Raw genomic sequence first — 12,224 nt, 5'->3', positions numbered from 1 at the left:
GAGTCACAAAACTTCTGAATCTCTTTGTAAAACAAAAGCATTTGCCATGAGCAACAATACCTGTACTATGCTGTGGGTAGAAGCATGGTCTGTTTTCACTTCTGGTGTCAGTTTGACTTCAGTTACTTTCCTGTAAGCAGCTGTTGGAAGGTCAGGGTGGCAGGAGAGAGGCAACACGTTCCGCCCAAACGGGGCTGTGGGGAACTCTAACCTTATGGGCTCATCTCTGCAAGGAGGAAGTGAAAGGTTCAATTCTTTCACAGCCCAAAGACGGAAGACAGCAGAAGGGTTTGAAAGGACAGTGAAGGAACATGAGATTAAGAGACCTTTACAACGTCCTTCAGCAGCCATATGTGGTGGAGCTGCAAGCAGTCTCACTACTAGACTGACATAGCTTTTGCTATAGTTTGCATGTACTGTGTTAGCTGGAGTAACACACAGGCCACATCTGTATGTTGGGTAACAAGATTCCCCATTTCTGCAGTGAGAAACTTAAGTAAGATAGAACCACAGTTTCTGAAAGCCATAAAAGCCATGATGAGACGATTCATAGCAATGGAAAAGAAACCACCAATTGCTTGCAATTCCTTTAATGAAGCAACTGAGTTTTTGCTAACTGGCATTATGGCCGCTGGCCAAATTATTAGATTCTTACCTCAGGCAGCCCACAGATTCCACCCTGCTCATGTGGGGTGACCACAAGGCCCACTGACAAGCCACTGTCCTTCCTTGGCTGTGCCTATATTGTGATGGAGCTTGTGAGTGTCAAGTCTTTAAGCAGCTTGCAGACCATAGTACCGGTTCCTCTCTCCAGTAGGTCACTATGGGCTAGGAAGCATTACTACAAGATGCTTAGAACGGACGTGCTATTTCATAACTCCTTGTCCATTAAACCGTACACTCAAGGTCAATGTTACTGCCGGAACTGCCCTTGACTTTGAGAAGAGTCAGCTTCTGGATTACCACTGTAAGGTCACATATCCATCTCACCTGCTCAAGCTCACGTGCATTTCTCTCTCGCCAGGGAAGCAGATAGCCCCTAGCAGCACAAATTCTGGGGCATTTTAGCCCATATGAAGAAGAACATGACCTATATCTCTCCTTCCCAGTTCTAACAACAGGACCCAAATCCCCAGGTGCTGACAAGCAGTTTACTTCAGTGGAATTAGGGTAGTTCACACTGTGTGACCTACCCGTTTCAGTAGGGGTCTGTGAGTTTACCAAGGCTGAGGCTTTACCCCACTGATTCCCATACTGATTAATGACCTACTAGAACATACTGATTAATGCTACTTGGGGTCCCGTTTCCCCGGCAACCCATCCCACCACCTCTCAACTGTGGAATTTCCTTGCAAAGCAAAATTGTGAGTCGTGCAGTCTCCTGTTTGCTACAACTAAGTAATCTGCAAGAACCTTATTTATTCTCTCCTTTCCTGGTGGTTTATGTAGCCTAAGACAGTAACATAACTAAAGCTTAATATCCCATTATAAATAGTGCAGTTATGACTAGGCGTTGATACTGCAGGCAGTAGCATTTTTTTATGATTTAATCTGTGTGTGCAGAAAGTTGACTCCATGAGTTTCTGGATATTCATCTTATCCCATTCTGTTCCATATTCTAAATTGTCTCTATTCTTAGTGGGAGAAATCTTATTCCTAGCCACGTCATTTAAACAGTCAAGAGATTTTTATATTATAGCTAGTCTATAGCAATAGAGAGAAAGTTCATAGAAGATTGTATTCTGACAATAGCAATTAAGAATGTATTTGTAGACAGGATGTATAGTTTTATTGCCATTTTTACTGTGCTTAGAGCTCCCATTTCCCCATCTCCCTTGATGCTCTATCAGATTTATGCACACAGTGAGGGATGCTTCTGATTGAAAGGGCTGACATTTAAATAAACAAGGCACAGAATAAAAATATTCTTATCTCGTCAGCAAAATGATAGTTGAGGTACAAAAGGCCACACGAAGGTCTGGACTCCAAAATAGACACAGAAGCACATGGAAGTATACTGGTGCTTCAGAGGTTGATGCATTGGGCATGGATCTGTCTAGGGTAAAAATAAGCACACAAGTGGGTCTTCTGGGGCTTTGTCACCACACTGGAGATCACACTTGAAATGCCCACCTGAGGATCAAGAACACTAAGACCCCCAATGCTGGCGATTTACACCAAGACAATGAGCTTGTGCTTTTTAAAAGGAGAAAGTGGTATCCACCTCCACCACATGGGAGCAGTAGCCTCTCCAGGCATGTTGTAAAATAAGACATGATGCTGTTGTCTGTTCCCAAACAAATAGTTTGGGTCCCTAAGTCTAGGAGCGTATTTCTGAATCAAGAAACCTCAGCTTCCCTTTTGGAGCATGATTGGACTCTGATTTACAGTCCTTGTCACACTCCATCGTGGTGGCCCAAGAGTTTGTCATTCTCCTGTTGTTTACTCATTCCCTCTGTAAGAGGCTGCCACTTTGCAGGAAGGATGTTTCCTTCTCATCCTCAACCTTCTTAAAACACGGTTGCACAGGGATCAAAATATTTTTGGTGTTTTGTGCTGTGAAAGGCCAGACATCCCCTGGGCTCAGTTTACACCACAGCTCTGAGATTGGTTGATCAGATTTCAGAGTCATAGAATCATAAAACTGTCTTGGTTGGAAGAGACCTTTAAGATGATCAAGTCCAACCATTATCCTTGCACTGCCAAGTTACCACTAAACCATATCCCTCAGCACTATATCTACATGTCTTTTACATACCTCCAGGGATGATGACTCCAACACTTCCCTGGGCAGCCTGTTCCAATGCTTAATAACCCTTTCAGTGAAGAAATGATTCTTAATATCGAATCTAAACCTCCCCCCGCACAACTTGAGGCTGTTTCCTCTTGTCCTATCACCAGTTATTTGGGAGAAGGGACTGACCTCCACCTTGCTACACCCTCCTTTCAGGTAGTTGTAAAAAGCGATGTGGACTCCCCTCAGCCTCCTTTTCTCTAGGCTAAACAAACCCAGCTCCCTTAGCTGCTCCTCATAAGACTTGTTCTCCAGACCCCTCACCAGCTTCGTTGCCCTTCTCTGGACACCCTCCAGCACCACAATGTCTTTCTTGTAGTGAGGCGCCCAGAACTGGACACAGTATTCGAGGTGATGCCTCACCAGTGCCAAGTACAGGGGGACAATCACTGCCCTAGTCCTGCTGGCCACACTATTTCGGATACAGGCCAGGATGCTGTTGGCCTTCTTGGCCACCTGGGCACACTGCTGGCTCATATTCAGCCGACAGTTGACCAACACCCCCAGGTCCTTTTCTGCCAGGCAGCTTTCCAGCCACTCTTCCCCAAGCCTGTAGCACTGCATGGGGTTGTTGCGACCCAAGTGCAGGACGCGGCACTTGGCCCTGTTGAACCTCATACCATTGGCCTTGTTCCATCGATCCAGCCTGTCCAGATCCCTCTGTAGAGCCTTGCTACCCTCAAGCAGATCAACACTCCTGCCCAACCTGGTGTCATCTGCAAACTTACTGAGGGTGCGCTTGATCCCCTCGTCTAGATCATTGCTAAAGATATTAAACAGAACCAGCCCCAATACCGAGCCCTGCAGAACACCACTTGTGACTGGCCGCCAACTGGGTTTAACTCCATTCACCAGAACTCTTTAGGCTCGGCCATCCAGCCAGTTTTTAACCCAGCGAAGTGTACGCCCATCCAAGCCATGAACAGTCAGTTTCTCCAGGAGAATGGTGTGGGAATTGGGTCAAAAGCTTTACTAAAGTCTAGGAAGAAAACATCCCCAGCCTTTCCCTTGTTCGCTAAGCGGGTCACCTTGTCATAGAAGGAGATCAGGTTAGTCAAGCAGGACCTGCCTTTCATGAACCCATGCTGACTGTGCCTGATCTCCTGGTTGTCCTGTATGTACCACGTGATGGCCCTCAAGACGATCTGCTCCATAACCTTCCCCGGCACCAAGGTCAGACTGACAGGCCTGTAATTCCCCGGATCCTCCTTCCGACCCTTCTTGTGGATGGGCACCACATTTGCTAACTTACAGTCAACTGGGTTCTTCCCAGTTTGCTGGGACTGCTCATAAATGATGGCAAGTGGCTCGGTGAGCACATGCGCCACCTCCCTCAGTACACTTGGGTGGATCCCCTCTGGCCCCATAGACTTGTGTGCGTGTAAGTGGTGTAGTAGCTCACTAAACATTTCCTCTTGGATTATGTGAGGTTCATTCTGCTCCGCATCTCTGTCGTCCAGATCAGGGGGATGGGTACCCAGACAACAACTGGTCTTACTCTTAAAGACTGAGGCAAAGAAGGCATTAAGTACCTCAGCCTTGGTCATTATGTTTCCCTGCATCCAATAAAGGATGGAGATTCTCCCTAGCCCTTCTTTTGTTGTTAATGTATTTATAGAATCATTTTTATTGTCTTTTATGGCAGTAGCCAGATTAAGTTCTAGTTGGGCTTCTAATTTTCTCCCTACATAGCCTCACAAAATCTTTGTAGTCTTCCTGAGTGGCCTGCCCCTTCTTCCACAGGACACAAACTTTCCTTTTGCTCCTGAGGTCCAGCCAAAGCTCTCGGTTTAGCCAGGCCAGTCTTCTTCCCCACTATCTGATCTTTCAGCACAGGGGGATGGCCTTGCCCCTGATTCTTACCCATAAACACTCAACCCTATTGCTACCATCATTAAGCTCAAGACAATCAAAACATTCTCTAACAAACAGGGCTGCCCCACCACCTCTCCTTCCTGGCCTATCCCTTCTGAAGAGTATATAGCCATCCAATGCAGCACTCCAGTTGTGCATATCATCCCACTATGTTTCTATGACGGCGACTATATCACAGTTTTCCTGTTGCACTATGGCTTTGAGCTCCTCCTGTTTGTTGCCCACGCTGTGTGCACTGGTGTAGATGCACTTCAGTTGTGCTACTGATCCCACCACCTTTTTAGGAGTGAAACCCTAATTCCTACCTGACTATTCCTGACTATTTCTAGCCCATCAATATCCCTTGTGTCTTTGCTATCGCATGACACTCTATCCCCTGCCTTCACTGGGCTGGTAGAACAAAGGACCTCAATAGCATGCCATCCCACAATCATTGATGTGCTGCCCCAGGCTTGTCTCTAGTAAGCCTGGGTTTATCCCTTTCCTCCTTCAAATCTAGTTTAAAGCCCTTTTGATGAGCCCTGCCAACTCCTGTGGAAAAATCTTTTTCCCCCTTTGAGACAGGTGTACGCTGTCTGTTGCTCGCGGGCCTGGTGTCGTGTAAACTGACCCATCATCAAAAAAACCAAAGTCCTGCCAGTGACACCAGCCTTGGAGCCAGGTATTGATCTGTTGGGTCTTCCTGTTTCTTCCTCATCATTCCCTGCAACGGGAGGGAGAGAGGAGAACACTACCTGTGCTCCTGATCCCTTAACCAGTCGTCCCAAGGCCCTGAAGTCTCTCTTGATTGCCTTCAGATTTCTTGTTGCAATTTCATTGCTGCCTATCTGAAAAATCAATAATGGATAATGATCTGGACGTACCAGGGTGGGAAGCTTTCTCGCCACATCTTTAACCCGGGCCCCAGGGAGGCAGCAGACTTCCCTAAGACGTGGGTCTGGTCTGCATATCGGGCCTTCCGTTCCCTTCAGAAGGGAGTCACCTATGGCAATGACCTGTCTTTTTGTCTTTGTGGGAGTAGTTTTGATGCAGGGCATAGGCCAACTTAACCTCAGTGACACTTCCAAGCTAGACGAACCATCATCCTCATTACTGTTAGGTTCCACTTACAGAGCCTCGTACCTGTTATGCAAGGGGAAGGTAGGGCTGCTGCTGAGGAGAGGTGCCTGCTGCACCAGGCAGGAGCTTGTCGCCATTGCCCCCTCTCCTTCAGGTTACTATGTTCAGTCAGGTGGAGAGAGGGTAGGGAATCCTCCGTATTATGTATCTTCTCTTCCTGTTGGGCCTGTCTCAGGAGGTAGGATGTGATTCCAGCGGTCAGTCTCTCTCTCAACAAGTTCTAGAGGCTGGGTTGCTGTGAGGGAGGACAAACTGGGGTGAGGGATCTGCAGTTCTCCTCTACTGGAGCAATAACTTGTCAATCTCTTATGAGAATGAGGCCCTTTCCTGGGATAATGTGGGTAGAAATCCAACCTCAGCTGGCTCTTTTAGAAGAATGGAGGCCCTCAAGACTCACCTTCAGAAAGAAATTCAGGGAAAAAACAAAACCTGTATCTCAGTATCATGGATATTGTTAGAACTCTCTCTCTACTCTGCCTTCCTTTTATAAAACAAATATTATCCGAAACACATAATTTACTTCTGCACAAGATTTATCAAGCCCTTTACTCTACCTGGAAGGGATAGTTGAGGTTTGGTGACTGATGCTGCAGAGATACTAACAGGACCTGAGTTTACAGATCTTTTCTATATGTCTCTTGCAAAGACTGTACCCCCAGGGGTATTCGAAATTCCCACCACTGGAAAGATGGGTTTTATTTTTAATGTCTGTCCAATTTTGGGCCTAAGCATGTTTGACAGGGATCTCTTTTTACATATTGCAATGCGGCATGTGACTTTTTAAAACATGGCTCGCATTTTGCTGCTAAGAATGCATACTGCTGCTGTAGTCAAAAGGAAAAAGAAAACCATTCTTTCTGCTCAAATTGAGACTTCCATTAAAGCTTTCCTCGTTTGAGCAGTGATTGCAATTTCTGATTTATCAGCTTCTGTTGTCTAGTTGCTACCCAGGCAGGCTACCAGAAGGATCAAAATAGAACTGAGAAAAAACAGCATAGAACTGTGAAAAATAAATTTTACCTCCAAGTCTGTGATTAACCCTGAAATAGAGTACTTCAGTAAATATTTTTTGTAACTGTGATTTAAAATTAGGGATTGCTTAAATACTTTGACTCCTGAAAGCCTTAAAATACTGAGGCTGGCAGCAGAACTCCATCATTTGCTTAGATTATAGTTCCTTAGTTTGTGCATTTTTTTGAGTTGTGTTGGTACAGTCCCCCCCACTCACCCTCCCTGTATGACTCTGATTCCACACAGCTCTACGATACAAATAATCACACAGAGAAAACCGTTGATTCTCACTGATCTGAGTTACCACTTCAATAGACTTCTGCTGGTGTAAAACAGAGCTGGCTGAAAAATGGAAGTGTATTTAATAGGTTTAAGATTATATCATACATCACTTTTCTGGACTAATTTCAAATTTTTCAATGAAAAAAAGATTCAGCTCAATTTAGAAACGTAGAGACTAATACTTATTTAAAACTGAGAACATCTTTGAAATCTGGAAATCTACGCTTTCACTAATTGGTCTGTTCCCTTCTGGCTGGCAAGCAAAATTATCACCGAGTTAGACATTGTGGAAAATGAGCAAGAAACCAAGAGTGTATCTTTGAAGGTCTGTGGTTATGTATAGCAGGTGTACGCAGTGGGGAAGTGCATGGTGTACTGAATAATGAGGTGCGCCTGTTCCCTCGGGAGGAAGGCAGTGTTTTGGTCAGTGTGGTTCTCTCCGCTTACTCGCACAGTGCACGTTTACCAAAGTTTTTCTCTCCTGTAGGTGTGGGTGGGTGGTGAATAGGGGAGGAGCAGTTTGCTCTGACTGGGGCTGGCAGAGCTCGCTCAGTTGGTCCTGTAAATGTGGAACAATCACATGAAGTCGGTGGGACGAGTACGATGCAAAGAGATTTATGAGTATTGATGGGTTTCAGAAAGAGGCACCCAAACTGCTGCAGATTCACTTTCTCCACCTTCTCTACCCTGAGGTCAGCTTTGGGCTTCCCATGGGGAACAACTTACAATGTTTTCCCTCAACTGGAAATGAAAGAATAGACTTTAATAAAGGCTTATAACCTTTCAATGGGATGTAGAAGTACAGACAATTATAATAGAAGAAAAAAGACAGAATCTGAGGAATTTGAAGGAGTGGTAGGGCTGGGAGTCCCAGCAAACTAGTGGACCAGTGTGAAGAAGATAAATGTAAGAAAACTCATATGATCATTGCTTCGGAAGGAACTTGAGATCAAGGTAAGAGAAAGAGCTGAGGATGTATCAGTGGAGAATGTCACTGAATATATTTGTCAGCAGATACATATCAGAGCTTGCATATTTTGTGGCCCATTCAAACAGAGTTAGTTGTGGGACAAGACCCTAGAAATTGAATTACACTTTCAGGGAATTGTGGTTACCTGGAAAACGTAGCAGCATTGCCAAGTAAACAGAATGTGTGTGTCATGGTTTCAGATGGGATAGAGTTAACTTGCTAGCAACTGGTGTAGTGCTATGCTTTCGATTTGGGATGAGAAGTAGTGTTGATAGCACACCGGTGTTTTTGGTTGCTGCTAAGCAGTCAAGGCCTTTGATCCTCACACCACCCTGCCAGCAAGTAGGCAGCGAGTGGGGAGGAGACACAGCTGGGACAGCTGACGCCAACTGACCAAAGGGATATTCCATACCATATGACATCATGCTCGTTATATAAAGCCGGGGAAAGAAGAAAAGGGGGGATGTTCAGAGTTATGGCGTTTGTCTTCCCAAATAACCATTACGCGCGATGGAGCCCTGCTTTCCTGGAGATGGCTGAACACCTGCCTGCCAATGGGTGAAAGAATTCCTTGTTTTGCTTTGCTTTCTGAGCAGCTTTTGCTTTACCTATTACACTGTCATTTTCTCAACGCACGAGTTCTTTCACTTTTACTCTTCTGATTCTCTCCCCATCCCAACCTGGAGGCGTGAGCAAGCAAGTGCATGGTCCTAGCTGCTGGCTGGGGTTAAACCACAACAGTGCGATTCTATGTAAATCTTTAGGCGGCTTAAGAATCACTATAAGAAAGTGCCAAAGAGAGAGAATTCCCCAAATGGTTTTTCATTGCTAAACCTCCTGGATCAATAGATAATTTGATCGCAGACGATGATCTCCAGGAAAAAAAGAAGCCACTATTTCCTCTACAGTCTGTTTTCCAACTACAATTGTTTGTAATGCAAAGCACCTCCATTTTACAGCTAGCAGTTTGTACTTGGCAGAGGTTTCTGCTTGAACACACAGAAAGTGCTGCTCTACCTTGGTACAGCTGGCCAAGTCTTGAGCTGATCCCAGTCAAATGCTATGAACATTCAAAACATTGTAACCTTTCACAAAGGCAAACTACACACAAGATTGGACTTATTTTTCATTTAATTAAGTCTAATAGTTTTCAACCTCTGGGGTTATCAGGAGAGAACAGCTTGCATTTGCCCAATTTCTTGCCATGGTTTTATACTGTTTGTGCCTTTCCTTGGGCCACATATGCTTTTGGCTCTTTTTTACTGCCCAGTGGCAGCATGAAGCCAACTGATAAGTGAAGAGGAGACCTCTGAAACCGCCCAGCTGGCTGATTGGGATTCCTCAGATGCTGCTTCTAATAAGGCAAGAAGCGTTGCAATCATTTCTCTTGGTCTCAGCAACAAATGCCACAAGCTCACAATGAACCCTGCCAGCACGTGAAATTTTCAGGTGCCAAAAGGGAGTTGGGGAGCTACTAGGAAAATTAATTCTGAGGGGTGAACATTTTGGTTGCTGTTGAGCACAGTACAGGCTGAAGAACCTATACATCAGTGTTTATAGTAATACCCTTGAGTTTTTACCACTTCAAACACAAAAAGAAGGTAGAGGGAATTCAGGAAGCATAAACAGAACAAGCTGTTTCTTTCAGTTATACACAACTTTATGCTAAAACCATTCCTGCTACTTAAGGAACAAAGAGCTACTTGATGTATGATGGTGATAAGTGCAGACTCTTTCCTATTTGTATTCAGAGTAACTGGGGAGGTTGACAATTTGTCAATCTATGCAAATTTGAGAAGTTTTAGTTCCTCCAGAATGCGTAAGCCTGGCAAAATTATTTTGTATGGGGAATTTTTGCCCAACCCCATACCAGGGGGTAAGGAGAGCACAAAGAAGAGAGCGAACCAGAGAGTGAACCAGTGTTTGGAAGGACCAGGTACCCCTTTGTCAGTCTGTGCCCACCTTGTGTGGTGACCTCAACAAGTCACTGAACTACTCTGTATCTTAGTTTCCAGATCGGCGGCAAGAAAACAACAGTATTTTCCTCTTTGCAAAGTGCTTTGCAGCTTCTAGATGAAAAGCACTGTAGAAGAGCTAGCTGAGACTATTACTAATAGCCAGGTGTTAGAAAGCACTATTTCATTTAGGTATCTACATAGCAGACGACAGATACAAATTTTAAAATGATACACATTATATGCCAGATTTCAAAATGCTGTCAAAGCCCTGTAAAGATTTGGCAGCAAATCTGAACTCACGTTGGTGTTTGGTTACAAACATAACTTGAGTGCTTCACTGAATATGTGTAGGTACAAACATATATAACATGCATATATGTGTGTGTGTAATACTGTTAATTTGCAGTAATTTTCCATTTTGAGAAAAAAAACATGTAAAGGCTTGTGCTCTCAGGGAAGAATCCTGATGGTGAATGAAGTGGTCTGACGCCAAACCAGTGGTTTCAGACAGCTGTTTTAGAAGAGACAGGAGGAAACTGGGATGTCACCTCCATTTCCTACAGACGGAGGACAGGTCTGGCTCAGGGAGAAACAGCATCCGTCACTGTTCAGTCCCCAGCTCCTAAAGCTGGCCTGAGTCAGCTGCAATTTGCCTATAAAATCCTACAGCAAATCCATCCCTATCTCTGATATTTGCAGTAAATACTGAGCTACAGCCTGAAACATTCTTGGACACCGAGCTACTGCAAAATCTGCCCAGACAAGGGAAGTTTCAGGTGCCCCTGCGTGCGCTATTTAAGTTTGTAGAATAGATTAGACAGTTCCATGAGAATTTGAACAAAAAACATTGAATATTCTAGCAGCCCTTAAGAATTGTACTACCTGATGCAAAACTGCTGCTGGTGCAGATTTTTTGCAAACATGAAAATACAAAAATTTTAAAAAGGTGAAGATATAGAGATGCTGCTAAAATTATGCCATTATCGTCCCCAGGTAACTATATGGCCTTTAATGAGGTAGCAAAGCATATGAAGTAGAAATTAGTCCAGAAATTAATAAAATTTCTTAATGATCATTAGCTCAAGAGTACTTAGGGCTGGCATTGTAAAACAAGTCTAAAGTAGTTAGATGCTAAGTTTAATGTGATTTGGGGACTTGTGGAGGTTCAACTGCTTGTTTCTCTGGGGTTTCTCAGAAATCCCAGCTGTTCTCTGTAAACTCTCACGTAGTAATGGTCTGTCTGTCTGACAGCAGTAGATCCTCCTCTTTATGCGGTATGTACCATCTCAGTCTGACCCTGGCTCAGACCTGCAACTAGTGCCTTTGGCTCATATTTATCAGAGAAACTAAGCTCTGTCCATTAGATAATTTATATACTGCAGCTGCTTTTCCATCAAAGTTACCCAGGACACGCTTGAGCTATTTTGTATCTCTTTCTGTGCCCAGAGTTTCAGGCAATGACCCAAAGTCATTGTCCTGGCTGCAGGTATTATCCTCATACCATGCCACCCGCTTCCCCTGCTTGAACCCAGACATCCTGTTGTCAGTGGAAGAGAAAACATCGTGACCAGCACTGGTGAACTGGGAAGCTGCCCCTACATGGCATGGAAAGAGCTGCGGGAAGGGATTAGTATGGAAAAGGCTGTATGGCCTTTCCTCAGCTCTGCTCTGCAGCTTGTCATAAATAAGATAATGTGAGACTATGCCAAAAGGCAACATGATACAAGACAGGGTGTGTTTTGTGGTATTACAGAAAGGGCATGTCATAAACATTATAGAGAGGAATTAGCTGATGCCCTCGTGTGAAGATTGCTAATCCGTGGGCTGTTCATCTAAAAAGATTCTGTTGGACTTTTTTCAGACTCCCTACATTCCACCCTCTCTGTTTATAGCTTCCTTTTGTCCTTTTCTGCCTTCTCCCAACCAGTACACATGGTACTATAAACTCACATCAAAAACCTTTCCATTCCCTGTAGCAGACCTGTTGGGATGGTGTCGGGCACTATGCCAGCTGCCCCTACCAGCAAGAAAATTCACCTCACATTCCCTCAAATAACTTTAAAGAGCTCCTTTCACCTCTGCTGTGTTCCTATCTCCCTAAACGTACCCTCTGCCTCATAAGGTCTGGGATTATGATTCCTGACCTGGTTGTTACTCAGTTCAGCAAGGTGTTACTGGCACGATATCGGGACAGAGATAAAAGAAGCTGGCTCAT

At 44.6% G+C, this 12,224-nt stretch overlaps 1 protein-coding gene across 3 annotated transcripts in view; it reads left to right on the top strand.

Moving 5' to 3' along the window:
* The window catches only part of TECRL (trans-2,3-enoyl-CoA reductase like), a 72,224-nt gene that overhangs the window by 40,117 nt on the left and 19,883 nt on the right, over positions 1–12,224 (top strand). The window lies entirely within an intron of this gene.

This window comes from Larus michahellis, chromosome 5 (assembly GCF_964199755.1).
Source record: "Larus michahellis chromosome 5, bLarMic1.1, whole genome shotgun sequence".
NCBI lineage: Eukaryota > Metazoa > Chordata > Aves > Charadriiformes > Laridae > Larus > Larus michahellis.
Note: the sequence above shows the minus strand (reverse complement) of the source record. Positions and strands in the feature narration are given on the sequence as shown.